Source organism: Chionomys nivalis, chromosome 12 (genome assembly GCF_950005125.1).
Source record: "Chionomys nivalis chromosome 12, mChiNiv1.1, whole genome shotgun sequence".
Taxonomy (NCBI): domain Eukaryota; kingdom Metazoa; phylum Chordata; class Mammalia; order Rodentia; family Cricetidae; genus Chionomys; species Chionomys nivalis.
The window spans coordinates 29,213,496-29,227,123 of NC_080097.1; the positions used below are offsets into that span (position 1 = coordinate 29,213,496).

The 13,628-nt window shown below is 36.9% G+C and overlaps 1 protein-coding gene across 1 annotated transcript in view; it reads left to right on the plus strand.

The window, feature by feature from the left end:
- Positions 1 to 13,628, plus strand: part of Diaph3 (diaphanous related formin 3) — a 467,044-nt gene that overhangs the window by 276,004 nt on the left and 177,412 nt on the right. The window lies entirely within an intron of this gene.

Below are 13,628 nucleotides of genomic sequence, written 5' to 3' on the forward strand. Positions count from 1 at the left end.
TTGGTTCACTTTCTTTGGATTTGTCCCCCCTTATTTGTTGTTTTCTTTATGGCCTTCAGCAATTCAGTGCATACAGTTTGGCCTGTTGAACCCGTGAGAGGTAAGGCCTGGAGTGTTTGTCTAGACTTCTCTTCATTAGCCACCTTATAGTTAATGACATGCTCTCTTTGGTGTCTCTTTTTGGAAGCTCACAATAGTATGTGAACATTTGACTTTTCCCTTAAAAATAATTTCATAAATGTCCTGGGAATCCTTAAAACTACTCTACTCCAGACTGTCCCTGGGTTTTTGAGAATGGAATTTACTCATTGAAGCTCTATTCTCAGATGAAGTAGCCTTCTGTATATTATCAAGTGGGTTCATGGAAGTCACACTTCTAATTTTTTCTTTGCCTGTATTCTTACCACTTAAAAGGATTCCTTGATGTGTCATATTTGATTTCTTTTCATCTTATTTAATATACTTTCTGCTTCTAAGCCTCTATCAATCTGCTTCTAACTAGTAATTCCTCCATCTGACCCAAATTGTTGTCTGCTAAATATATCTCCTACTCTCTGGTTCCTCATGCATTTCCAACATTTTATGATAAATGCTTTACTAAATACCAAATGTTTATCTTTTATTCACCTACTGTGAGCACTTAGAACACTTAATTTCCAGGTGGCTGCCACCTGGAAACTGCATCGTGTCTGAAAATTTCACATCCATCTTCTGTAGCCAGCATACAGCATATGTCTAAAGACATACGTGAACGTTGAGTTGTTACCTCTCCAAAATGACAAATTTTATCAGAAGGCAGATACACTTTGTGATATTAGGTATTAATAATTATGTCAGTGTCATTTTCTATCCCCCCAGAGCAGAGTTAACCACTCAGCTAATACTGTTCATTGAAAAGAGTAAATTTTGGAGGTGATTTATGGATTGGAACTTTATATTTGGAGTGACATATATAACTCATTGATGTTTCATATTGTACAGTATTAGACTTTGATGACATACATTTATTTTATACATTTCTATCTATACAAAGGTGAATTTATTCAATAAGCAATTCTGTTAATTTATGTTGAACATATTAAGCATGATTCAATTTTAGAACATCATGAGAAGAGATACTGGTTTTCTGGCATTGTCAGTGACACAGGGAAACTACTTGAGCTTTTAAAGCCTGAATCATGTGCTTTGTAAGTTTTATGTTGACTCTGCCCCAGTGGTTCTGAGCTTGACTGTTTTGGGGTATGTGATTTCTTTGATTAAAATGAAAATTGTGCTATGCCTTACTGTACCTTGGTGTAACCCAACTTCTGCCCCAGAGGAATAGGGAAAGTTAGTTTATTATCCCCCTGGCAGCACTATGCACAAAGGATCACCCATATTGACATACTAGATGGCCCCCTTCAGAGAAACAAGGCTATGACCACATGAATGTGTTCTAGAACTATGAGACAATAACAAAATGTTAGCTAACTATTATATTGTTATGATAGTTACTCTACTCAAGGAGTCTTATTGTTTCTTTGGAGATTTTTGCCCATAGGACACAGTTGAACACACTGAATCTTTTTATCTTGTCGCATTAGATCTGAAAGCAGTTACAAATATTCAGAGCTCTCTAGTAAACAGTTTATGTTGGGGAAAGTCCCTCTACATACTATCAGTTATCACGCTTGTAAAAAATTGCAAATAATCCTTGATTTTTTTATTAGACTTGATATTTAAATGAATAGATGCACAGTGAAATATGAAAACATTCCAGATAAATATATTTATGAACACTCACATACATTTAGTGTGGAGGAGACTGATTGGTATCTCTTTGGTTTTCTTTTAGCGTGCCTTCATTTTTGATGAAGTATGTCAAGTTTGTTTTTGTATTTTTATTTTACTCACTGTATTTGGATGTATATTTCTTTTTTATTTCTGCTTGATGATATAACACTTGTGATTTTAATTAAAGCAAGTAATTGACGTCAGTTGGGAATACTCTGAATTATCTTTTGAAAGAAACCAAAAGGGAGATATAGATCACTTCTGAGCTGTTGTCTCTGTTTCTACAGATAGATCAACAGATAAAAGCTGTGTCCATAAAGGTATCCTGGGACCCCTAGGATTTTATACACATCTAATGAGTATATTTGAGTATGTTAATAAAGCTAGATATTGTAAAGATAAATTTACTTTCAAAGTATAATTTGCTTTTAGTGTTTTAGCATGTTTAAACATAATGTCATCTAGTAAATTTTGCAATAAATGTTTTAAAAATCTAAAAATAACACAACAGTATATAATTTGATCATTTCCAAGTTAATCATTGGATTTTTGATCAGGGTACTCTACCAAAAAATGTGTTCATAAAATTAAAACATCATAAAGCCAGGCATTTACATTGTATTACAAGCCCTGTGTATTGATAAGGGGCCATATATCTAATTCCTGCCCACAGATTTCACAGAGAATCTATATAGCTTTAACTATATAGAAACTTGGATATGAGTTGTTAGGGTAATCATTTCATAGTGCAAATATAAACTGCATGGAAAGCAGCCAGATGGAACAAAAGCGGTATGGCCAATATCATTGGAAGGATTGAAGATGCTGCAGTGTGACATTGAAGAACACTGGCCATGCAGGAACTACTTGGAGCTAAAGATTGCTTTTTGAGATACTGAGCTAGGAACATTTCCCGAATCCGCTGCTGCTTGGGTTGATAGATGATGATGAAGAAGAAAACTACATCACGAAGACCTCTACATCTTTTTGGAGGTTAACAGACTGAAAGTAGCATTAATACAGCATTAATCTTCTCAGGAAACTAACAGTTTACAGTGTGTGCAGATTTTTGGCCAGCAAGAGTCTGAAGTAGCTTCAAGAGGAGTTCTGTCAGTGTCACCTATAAGCCACAGCTAAGATCAAATGACAGAGCATTATCTGTAATGCCAGCCAAGGTCTTGGAGCTTTCTTCAAGCTGCTGGTGGTGAGGCACTATTTACTGCTCCTATGTTTGCAGCATGGGATGTGAAATTACCAACAAGGAGGATGAAAGATGTCAAAATAGGGCAATTAAAAGAATAACTTACTATGGCGAATCGTTTTACAAAGAAACTTCTACTGTGAATAGAACAAACATTTATAGCAGTCTCCTGTGTCTCTTGGGTGACAAAGTAAAGTGTAACATCAGGGGCTGGATAGAAGACGCTTAGAATTGATAAGTTGCCACTGGCAAAATTCGTACCTGTTCCTCAGAAGCCCATCTGTGTTTGGAGAATTTGCAAATCTTGAGTTGATATTTTTATTAATTTCCTTGAGTCACCATAACTGTTCACCATAACTAAATGCCTATAAATAGCAAATTTATTCTCCCCCATATTCACAAGGTATAAATCCCAAGTAAGGGTAGTTGCTACAGTCCATTTTCCTGGAAAGGGCCAAGGGGAAACCAGCTCATGCTTTCTCCTGTCTTTTTGCAGCTGCTGGCAGTCCTCAGTGATCCCTGGTTTGTAGACATGTCACTGCATGCTCTGCTTTTATCCTTGTTGCTGCCTTCTCTTGTTTCTGGGTAGCTAATCCTCAGCTTGGAATCCTCAGTCACTAGGTAACTTTTTACGGAATTACTTCATTTTCCCATGAAGCTCACCTTCTGAGATTCTGGGACGATGTGCATTTCTGTGGACACTATTCAATCAGCTCCAGTTGTCTTTATAATCACTCTCCTGACTTCATGGAGGCACATCAGCATCTCTGAGGATGATGAAGCAGCTAAGAGAAATCACCCTAGTAGTTATACCTGGAACTCACTTGTCGTGAAACTGTAAACTGATCTGGTTTTATTTTTAAGGGTCACTGCTGATAAACTTGTAAAATTCCCTGTTTTTTGTTATAATATCCAAATACAAAATGAGTTAAAATTCATGTATTCCTCAGAATTTAAGGACTTTGATATTTACAGGCACAATAGCTAACAATTTTAGATGGTAAAACAAAAAACAAAAAGTCACCATTAGTTTAGATATTGGAGGCATTGTAATGTGGGCGAAGCTGCTCTTTCAGTCATTACCACTGAAGTTAGGTGACTGGGGTTCAAATGCCAGCTTGCTAGATGTAAGCCTTTGACTCAGGTAGGGTTGCTTTGACAAAATAACCTGAAATGTCTAGCCAAGGGGAGATTGATAGTTTTATTTTTGCTAGCTGCAGTTTAGAAGTGGCTACTTGAAGGATTTTCCGATTTCTTAAGTTCCAGTCCTATAGTCTCCTGGCTTCTTTTTGGGGGGCCAAAGGCAAAGGTTATTGGAGTGTTTTGCTGAGGAAGTTGATTATGTCAGGGCATCCAGGTAGCAGAGATAGAGAATGAGGCTTAGCACAAGATGCACCATTCAAAGATAGGCCATCTGTAGTAACCTGCCTCCTCCAAATGGGCCCTATTTCTTAATAATCAACTGATCTATGAATTCACCAGTGTGTTAATCTGTCGACAAGATTAATACTCTCATGATCCACATACCTCTCAATAACACCCCCAGCCAGGGCCCAGAGATTCCACACATGAGCCTTTGAGGTCATTTTGTTTTCTCTTCAAGACTAACCTAGTTCAAGTAGCGTCTTGCTTTTGAGTCCCAGAATGCTTACTTATACAATGTAGACAACAGTGTATAAATGCTTATAAATCTGCTACAGAAACTAATAAACTATTTAAATGTTCTGTGTTCATCACAATTGATGCTTTTATAATTCAACGAAATTATCTGATACACACCTAGCTTTGCAAACATTAATAGGCAAGTAAAAGTCTGTGTGGATAGCTTAGAGTTTTAGTTTGTATGGTCACCTCTGTTTTAAGAATTTTCCACTGAGTTGCTTGAATATATATAACAAAAGGTTTTTTTAGACCTGTATATTTGTGTCTGTGTGTGTGTGTGTATGTGGGTGTGTACTTGTGTGTGGGGTGTATGTGTCTTTGTGTACGTTTGTGCATGAACTTTAATACAGTTGAAAACAGTCTCCATGCAGCAGTTACACTAGTCCTAAGTGTACAGGTAAATGCATAAGCAGTTGGATAGCCAAGCATTCCCATATGGAACTTGGAAAGTAGGTCACAGATTTACTCCTGCTTTAACCTGAAAAAATTTTCTTCAAATTTACATTTTGAAGTTTGACCCCAAATCAATTTTTGAAAAAGCAGTTATACCACTAAATACTTTTTAAAAAACTGAGTCCCAGCAACTCTTCAACTATGTAGAATTAATTTTTCTAAAGTGTTAGTTATTTTTATTAAACTGTTACTACAGGTTACATGCAAAACTAATTTGTCAACCTAGAGTTATTAAGGTGTGCCGTAAAATATGAGTTACTATATGATAATAGCACATCCTATAGAAACATGAGAAATGGTGTTGACTCACTTTCATATGTGATATTACTGAATGCATGAATAACCTGACACACGTAAAAAAGTAATATATGCAACCTTCTCTCTTCGCTCAGAAGGCTTCATCTTTATTATACATTTAAATTGATCAGTCACTAGTGAGACATATTTCTTCTATAAATATGTCTATAAATATCGGTGTAATAGTGAGCTCTCAGCCAATAGCATTCACAGTTCTTTCTATACACTTAATGAATAAATGAATTAGTACCTAGCAATCCTTGTTGATGTTTTGAGCCTGCAATGAATGAACTCTCACTTCCCAGTAGACACTGTACTAGATACTTGCTTTGCTAAGGACAAGGCTTTCCGGTGAGCCTCTGACAAGGAAAACTAGAATGAGTGTACCACTATTGATCAAAGCTTTTGTCACAGTCCCATATGGGGTTCTGAAGAGCTGTGAGCACAAAGGTCCTTGTACTGAAATTTCCATTTTAGGTATGAGTGCAGAACATAAAGCACAGAAAGGAGATGACATGTGTGCATCCCTCGGCTAGCTCAGGAGTATAACAGAATGTCATTAAGACTCGTTTGTATTTGGTTTTATCATGTGTTTCCGGGCCGTCTAGTCTCAGGTTCTTGGTCACACAAGCAGTGTCCGGTGTGGGTTCCACGTTGTGGATCTTAAGTCAAATCAGTCATTGGTTACTTTGTGCCACCTTTGTGCTATCATATCTTACAGTCAGGATACTATTGTAGATGAAAGGGTTTGTGGCTGGGTTGGCGCTTCTGTTTTTCCTTTCGTAGTGTGCTCAGTTCTCATATAGAGGTAAGAATACTGTATAGGCACCAGCTTAACATTTCCATGCTCAGTGAATTGTATGTTTTCAGCAGTGGGGCATTACTACCTATTTGTGGTGAACAATCAGTAGTCTTGGGTTTTGGGGGGTTCCAATGGGACCCCTTTGGCCAATAATTCAATTAGATATAAAACTATCCAGGCACTGAAAGCTTCATTTGGTTATAGAGTATGGTTAGTTGGAACTCTCTCCCCATTATATGGAGATTTCATTTAGATTTCCTTCATCTATGTTTATATTTCAAAGTTTTCTACAAGGTTTTCATACTACCCTGTAATTGACCATTAAATTTCACTGTCTCTCCCCATTTTCCCTCCTTCATCCCCCTCTTATGTCCCTCTCATTCCTCTTTAACTTCCCTGCACTCTACTTGATCCTTCCTCTGTAGCCACCCTGTCCATCTATAACTATCTGCTCTTTTTCCCTTTTCTAAGAAGAGCTATAAGACCCAATACCCCTAAGTTCCTTACTCTTTAACTAACTGTTGTCATTCTATGGATTGTAGCTTGGTTATCATTGACTTAAGAGCTAATATCTGCATATAAGAGATTATATGCCATATTTGTCTTTCCGGGCCTATGTTACCTCTCTCAGGATGATTTTTTTCATTTCTTTATTTTTTTTAAGAGCTGAGTAATACTTCATTGTGTAAATGTACATTTTCTTTATCCAGTCTTAGGTTGAGTGGCATCTAGGTTGTTCCGCATTTCTGGCTATTATGAATAGAACAGCAATGAACATGGTTGAGCAAGTGTCTCTGTGGTAGGATAAGTCGCGTTTTTGTTGTATGCCCAAGAGAAGCATAGCAGAATCTTGAGGTAGATCTGTTTATTCCCATCTTCCTGAGGACCTGCCACACTGATTTCCTTAGTGACTGTATAAGTTTGCACTCTCTCCAGAAATGGGTTAGTAGGAGGGAGGGTGACAGAAAAAAATGTGTGTGATTCACTTCAGACAGCAGCATAGTGGAGGACGAGACAGCAGCAGGTGATCTGCTCCAGTGCTGGTGATGAGACCTGGAGATTGGATTTGGAGGAATGGAGAGCGAGCTTGGGATCCACAGTTAACCTTTCCCTGCACCAGATGGTCTCTGAGCTCTCAGGAAATGCCTGATGAAGTTGGGAACTGGGATAACGCCATGAGTCAGGGAAAATGGTTGGTGGGGAAGGTCTGTGTGATCCACTGGGGATGTGGGCAGGGAGGGAAGGACCCAGAAGATGGTTTGCTACAGAGCTGGAGATTAGACTGTGGGATTATATTTGAAGGAGAGGAGAAAGAGTTAACTTCCCTGCTTCCCTGCCTGGGCCATTTATGCTTAATATTTATCCTGTGGCACATTGAAGAGCTGTACCAGCACACAAAACTCTTCTTTCACTTGAGGTCTTGTTCTGACTATTGATACAATCGTCTCTTCTGTGTACTTCTTGAAATTCAGTTTTGCCTTGTTCATCAATATCTCTGTTGATATAAAGATTTCTCAAGTTCTTATATTACACATGATTTCCTTCAAGTTGATTTTGTCCTACAAATTCGGTTCTCAGATACAAAATCTTTTCTGCCTATAAAACTCACATGATTCTTGCCAAGAAAGCTGATTCGTTCCCCACGTACCCGTGCAGCACTGCAGCAGAAACACATGCTCCGTTTCCCGATGTGGCTTTGTAGCCTCCCCATTTGTTCAGCACCTTTCACTCTCCATGTCCCTCAACAAATATAGTTTCTCTGGCAACGTGATGGAAAAAAAAAAAGCAAAAAACCGCAAGCATGTCCCTCTGTGCATTTGATATAGCCTAGTACATTATTGATTTTAATCTCCATCTTATGACTTTTACTGTGATATACTAATTGTTTTGTTGTCAACCTCATTGATATGCAGGATTAAAATACCACTATGATTTACTTATATCTGTCTTGTCCCTCTGATTTTATTATTTTTAACTTAGCATTCATAAAATACTATGCAGCTGTTGAATTTGTCAAGGTAATTAATTTGTTGAGAATCTGAAACTTGTTTCTCATATAAGGAAAATTCCTATTCATGAGGAAAGTTAATTTAGTCCAAATGTTTAACCTATCCGGTAGTAATAAGCATTTTAATTTTTTATAAGGAGATTACTTTTCTTGTGTTGTTTCATGATGTATAAGAATGAATGTGACATTATTTAATAAGCTTGTTAGGAAATAATAATCAAAGCCCAGAAATATTTATAATGGATCATTTTCCATTGCAGATAATATTTTCTCATAATAAATCTAAATTATGATATTTTTGAAAGCTTATATTCATGATGGTTTTAAGTTTGAATGTTTATAGTTGTTATTTAAGTTTTATTCTAAAACTTTATCACTATGGTGTACATTTGTCATAAGGATAACACACTTGATGATATGACACACTTCATATCCCTAGATATGAAATCTGTTGTTTTCACATTTAATTTTTATAACTTTATTAGGAGCTGTTAAAGATACATTCAAAATATATGTCACCAACTATCATTTGAATATCTAGCAACATGTTATATTGCTGAAGATACAAAAGTAAATGGAATATGAAGTTGTTTTTTGAATAAAGAATGAAACTTTAATAACAATTATTAGAACTGTTGACACATGTAATCACATAGATGGGGATTAATTGCATTTTGCCAGTTGCAGAGGCCAGTCTCAGACAACTGTGAGGTGAATGATGAAGAGTCCTCCTTTACAGAATTCTCAGCCATTGGGGGACAAAGCAACATAAAGCAATAACTGTGGTAGAGTACATCAACTTTATGTTCTAAAGATAGAGAGTTCACTTTCCAGGACACCTGCTGGGGATTTTTGACTCTTGTTATAAGGTCCAAGATAAGAGCGGTAGAGGAATGGAATGGACAGCAGGGAAATAGGTGTCATTTATAGAATCAGATGCATGATGGATGACGAGGGACAGGAACAACAGAACTATAAACTGCATATTGTATTTGAGGATATTTTATAAGACCTAGATCCAGCCATGTTATGGGTACTCAAATATTATGTAAGCCCAGTCATCTGGGAATTATTGTTAGTGTGGAAATCTATATGCACAGTGCAGAGATGTATTGGAGACAGTAGAAAGGGAGACAGGAGTGTTCCATAAGACCTGGATAGTCATTGAGAAATTGAGAAGTTCAGGACTCAAGGGTTTGTTTACGCTTTCTGAACACAGGAGTGGGATGTTGGTGGTATACCGCTGGATATTATATGAGAGGGAAGGTTCAAAACTAGCAACTTCGCATACAGGAAACAACTTGTAGTGGTCCTTCTGCCATTCGACTATAGATAAGGGCAGTATGTCTCAGATAATTGAAAGATAGCCTATCTGATTCAATCTGCACTAAAATAGACAAGTCAGAGGGCCTTACATTATGTTAGCCAACTTTGATAACAGTTCGGTTTTTATTATGTTCATTCTAAGTAATGATAAAAATTCCCATTACTTAGTCAAGAAATGTGACACAGTTGAAAGGCAAAAGGTAGGGAACAGCTTCTAGGACTTCTCAAATTTATAGCAAATTCAGGATTGATAGCTGTCTGCACTTGAAACTGGGGTATTTTCTCCTGATGGAACGAAGAAACAAACCAGTGCCCTAGGCTTGCTATCCAAACTCTCTACCACTGAGCTAAGCCCCAAAATTGAAATCAAAGTATCATCTCATGAGATTGGGCCCTTGTCCTGCAGAGAGTGCACTGTCCACTCTTTAGGCCACACCCAGCTACACCTGTAAATTCATGCTTCCTTGAGAGTGTGTAATTGAAAACTTCCCTATTTGGAATTACTCATAAAAAGCAATCATAGACACTTAGGAGTAAAATTTTGTTTAAAGAACAAAGCATCTATTTATAGAAATGTAGGAACTATTTTTTTTTTTTAAAAAAGTGTCAGAGAGTCAGGATTCTTACATTGTTCTTTAGTGTTACCCGTCGGATGACTCCAACCATTAGATTGTATGTTATCAGCCTGGAATTTACACACTCCCTTTTCTTTTCCAAATGTGCTTTGGTCTTTACTTAAAAGCTAGCATTGAGAGGTCGGTCAATTACATTTAAATTCACTTAAGCACAGTGTACAAGTAATGTAATCAGAGAGTGCAGATGAAGCAGAAGAAATGGCTTAGTGGGATTGCTCTTTGTAGAGTAGCCACACATGCACCATTTTAAAAGATAGCTTACTTATTCTTGCTGTTGGACTTAAATGTGCCCACAAGCACCTCTAACATTGTGCCCTGGAACACAGTGACTTTCTTTAGACTGATGTCTCAATGTCCTGCTGTCCTGTAATATAATGATCGTGGTGAACACCATGAATTTCTTATTGTTTTATAAATGTTGGTATCACTTATTTCAAACTTTAAGTTTTATAATTCCTTATTCACTTCTACAAATAAGGAATATGTAATACAAAAAGGGCTTCAACCTATTTTAAAAGAATTGATCTCTATGAAATGTCAGTGAGTTAAAATTTGAGGTGAGATATTCTGTTTTTACTGATGTTGAAATAGAACATAAGAGAAGTTGCTCCACATCACAGAAAAGCAATCCCCAATGTACTGTACTCTACTGGTTGGGACTCGTGTTCTGATGTATTAAATATGTGAGTGGAGGATGAGTACTTCAATATTCCCTTCTCCCAGTCTTCCAGGGAAAGAAAGAAGAGGCTGTGGAGCTTGAGTTAGTCATTAATGGCCAGTGATTTAGTTACCATTGCCATGTAATGACACTCTGATAAAAATTGAAACAAAGAGGCAAGGGAGATTCTAGATCTGAAAGCCTCCAGATGTTCTGAGAGGGTAGCATGCCCAAAGAACAGGTATCTCTGCCTGTTCTCCTATGCTCTTTAGTGGGCTTCTCCTGACTTAGGCTGTTCCTGTGTCATGGCCATTTTAATGGCACTACTACTATAAGGACTGTGCTTTCCCAAGTTCATGAGCCACCTTAATGAATTCTGGACCTTTAGGGAAGGGGCCAGGAAACGTTCTAAAATTTCCAGCCAATTCAGGAGTGTGAATGACTGCTTATACTTGAAATTGGCATCTGAAATGATGGGTTGTCTTATGGTATATTGAATCTGCATTCTGAATATACCACTAACTTTCTGTAATTAATATTAGCCTAACATTTTATTGTGTTAAGTCCAGCTGTGAAAAATTAAGAGATATAGTTGGTAGTGGTATGGTCTATATCTGGTACAAACAAAAAACAACAAACCACCCTAAGCACTAGCAGCCCCACCACTATCAGCACTTGTCTTGTATGGCTTTTTCCCCTAGTGTCTTCAGACCCGCTGTTGTTGTTGATTTCCTGTATAGGAAACCATTTTCTCTATACTGTATCTAGAAAATTCACAGGTCGTTCAGAAGCATTTATACTTACTGAAACTTTGAAGCCCCTATTAAACAAAAGTTCAAAACCATGCAAACACCTTTTGTTAAGTCAATATGTGCTCAGCCAGTCTTCAGGAAATGCATCTGTTTTGAGCTACAGGTTAGGCTACTTTCCCAACATTTCCTTGTTTCTTTTTTCATATTTTGTTGTTTCCCTCGATTAGTCCATAATATAATGCTTTGAGTATATGCTTTTATTCAATGATAGGATATTACTTTAAGTGTATCTTTTTCAAAAGAAACATTGCACTTTTTAGTTGTTTATGTTTTTATACCATACCAAGCCTCAGTTTCCTTATTTTGTAAGCTGGGAACAGTAATGATGCCTAGATTATGGTGTTCTTGTGAGTATTAATGGAAAACAAGACAGATCAGGCATCACTGTTCAGCAAGGGCTACTATTGTCATTGATATTGTTTATATTATAGCTACTACTACAGCGATTACTACTTAGGGCAAGAGTAGTAGTAAATTTTCATATTGTAACCCAAATTGGTACAGGTCTTTAAAAGTTTCCTGACAACTTTCTTAGTTAATGAAAAGTATTTCTTGTTTTTTTTTTTTAATCTTTACATAATAGAATTTTCAAAATATAAAAACTACTCAACTGGTGAGATTTCCTGAGAAAATGTGAAACAGATACTAATTAGACATTAAAATAGGGATCAAATAGAGTAGAAGAACAAAAATATCCTCTCTGTAATTCAAGAGAACACTTAGAAAGGAGTAAAATAATCACTTGTCAGTAAGAAAAGTCAACAAAGCATTATAGATCTGATGAAATAAAAGCCATGATTGGAGATACATTGATGAGCACACACAAGACGATACATTGTGACCTGTTTTTCTTTTGGATCACCAGTTCCCAAATAATGACTCAGACACTTCTTACTAAGTATGAAACCTTAGCCTTAGGCTTGTTTTCAACTTGCTCTTAAAACGTAGAATAACCCATTTATATTAATCTATGCTATGGCATGTGGCTTTTTACCTCTCTTCAGTACAGTAGGTCTTACTTCCTTCATGTCTGGCTGGTGAATCCTCAAACCTCAGATTCTTCCCCTAAGTTCCTTTTTCTTCCAACAAGTCCCACCTAAACTCTCCTCTTTAGGTATTGGCTATTCAACTCTTTCTTAAACCAATCAGAAGGTTCCTTAGGCTGGTGAGGTAAAACAGAGACACACCTTCACAATGACCAAATATCCTGCCACACATCACCATCAAGAACAGTGTACAACAGCATGCTGCCAAAGAGAATTAACTAGAATCAGCTATTACATTAGCTGCTGTCATCGTGGAAGCATTCCATGCATGGCATTGTGTGTGTTACTGTCTCATTCTAAAACTGGTATGTAAAACTAAACATGCAACCCCCTATAAACTAAGCATATACTGTGTTTCTTGGATATAGTCTTAGCTCTTACCTCATTTTGAAAAGCCTCTATGGGATACACTAGAAATTTAAACAGAAAAGAAGAAAACAAATTATTTAGGAGAATATATATGGATATGAATTGAGAATGGCCACACCATGGTGTGCATGTATCATCGTTCTTTAGACCACTGATACCTGTAACTCAGTTTTGATGCTCAGTAATTATGATATCTAACAATTAGGTTGGCTAATTAACATAAAGGTAGATGTTAAGAGTTTATTAAAAGCTGTTGATGTGACTGTTATTTTATATACAACTATATAAAAACACAACAAACTCCACTTTATGTCGTTATAAATCACTTGGTGCGGGGAGTGGGCTCAAGACAGGGTTTCCCTGTGCAACATTTCTCCTTGTCCTGGAGCTTGTTTTGTACACAGGATGGTCTCAAATTCAGAGATCTGCCTGCCATCCTTCTTTTCTGTTGCATTGTGTTTTTTTTTGTACCAAGAAGGTAAATTGTAATTGTTGGTTTTATTGCAGTGGTGGTGTTTTGCTTTATTTTCTTAATCCAGGTCTCATTTTTCTGGGCCTTTAGGTTGCCTCGCTGAGTGCGTCCACA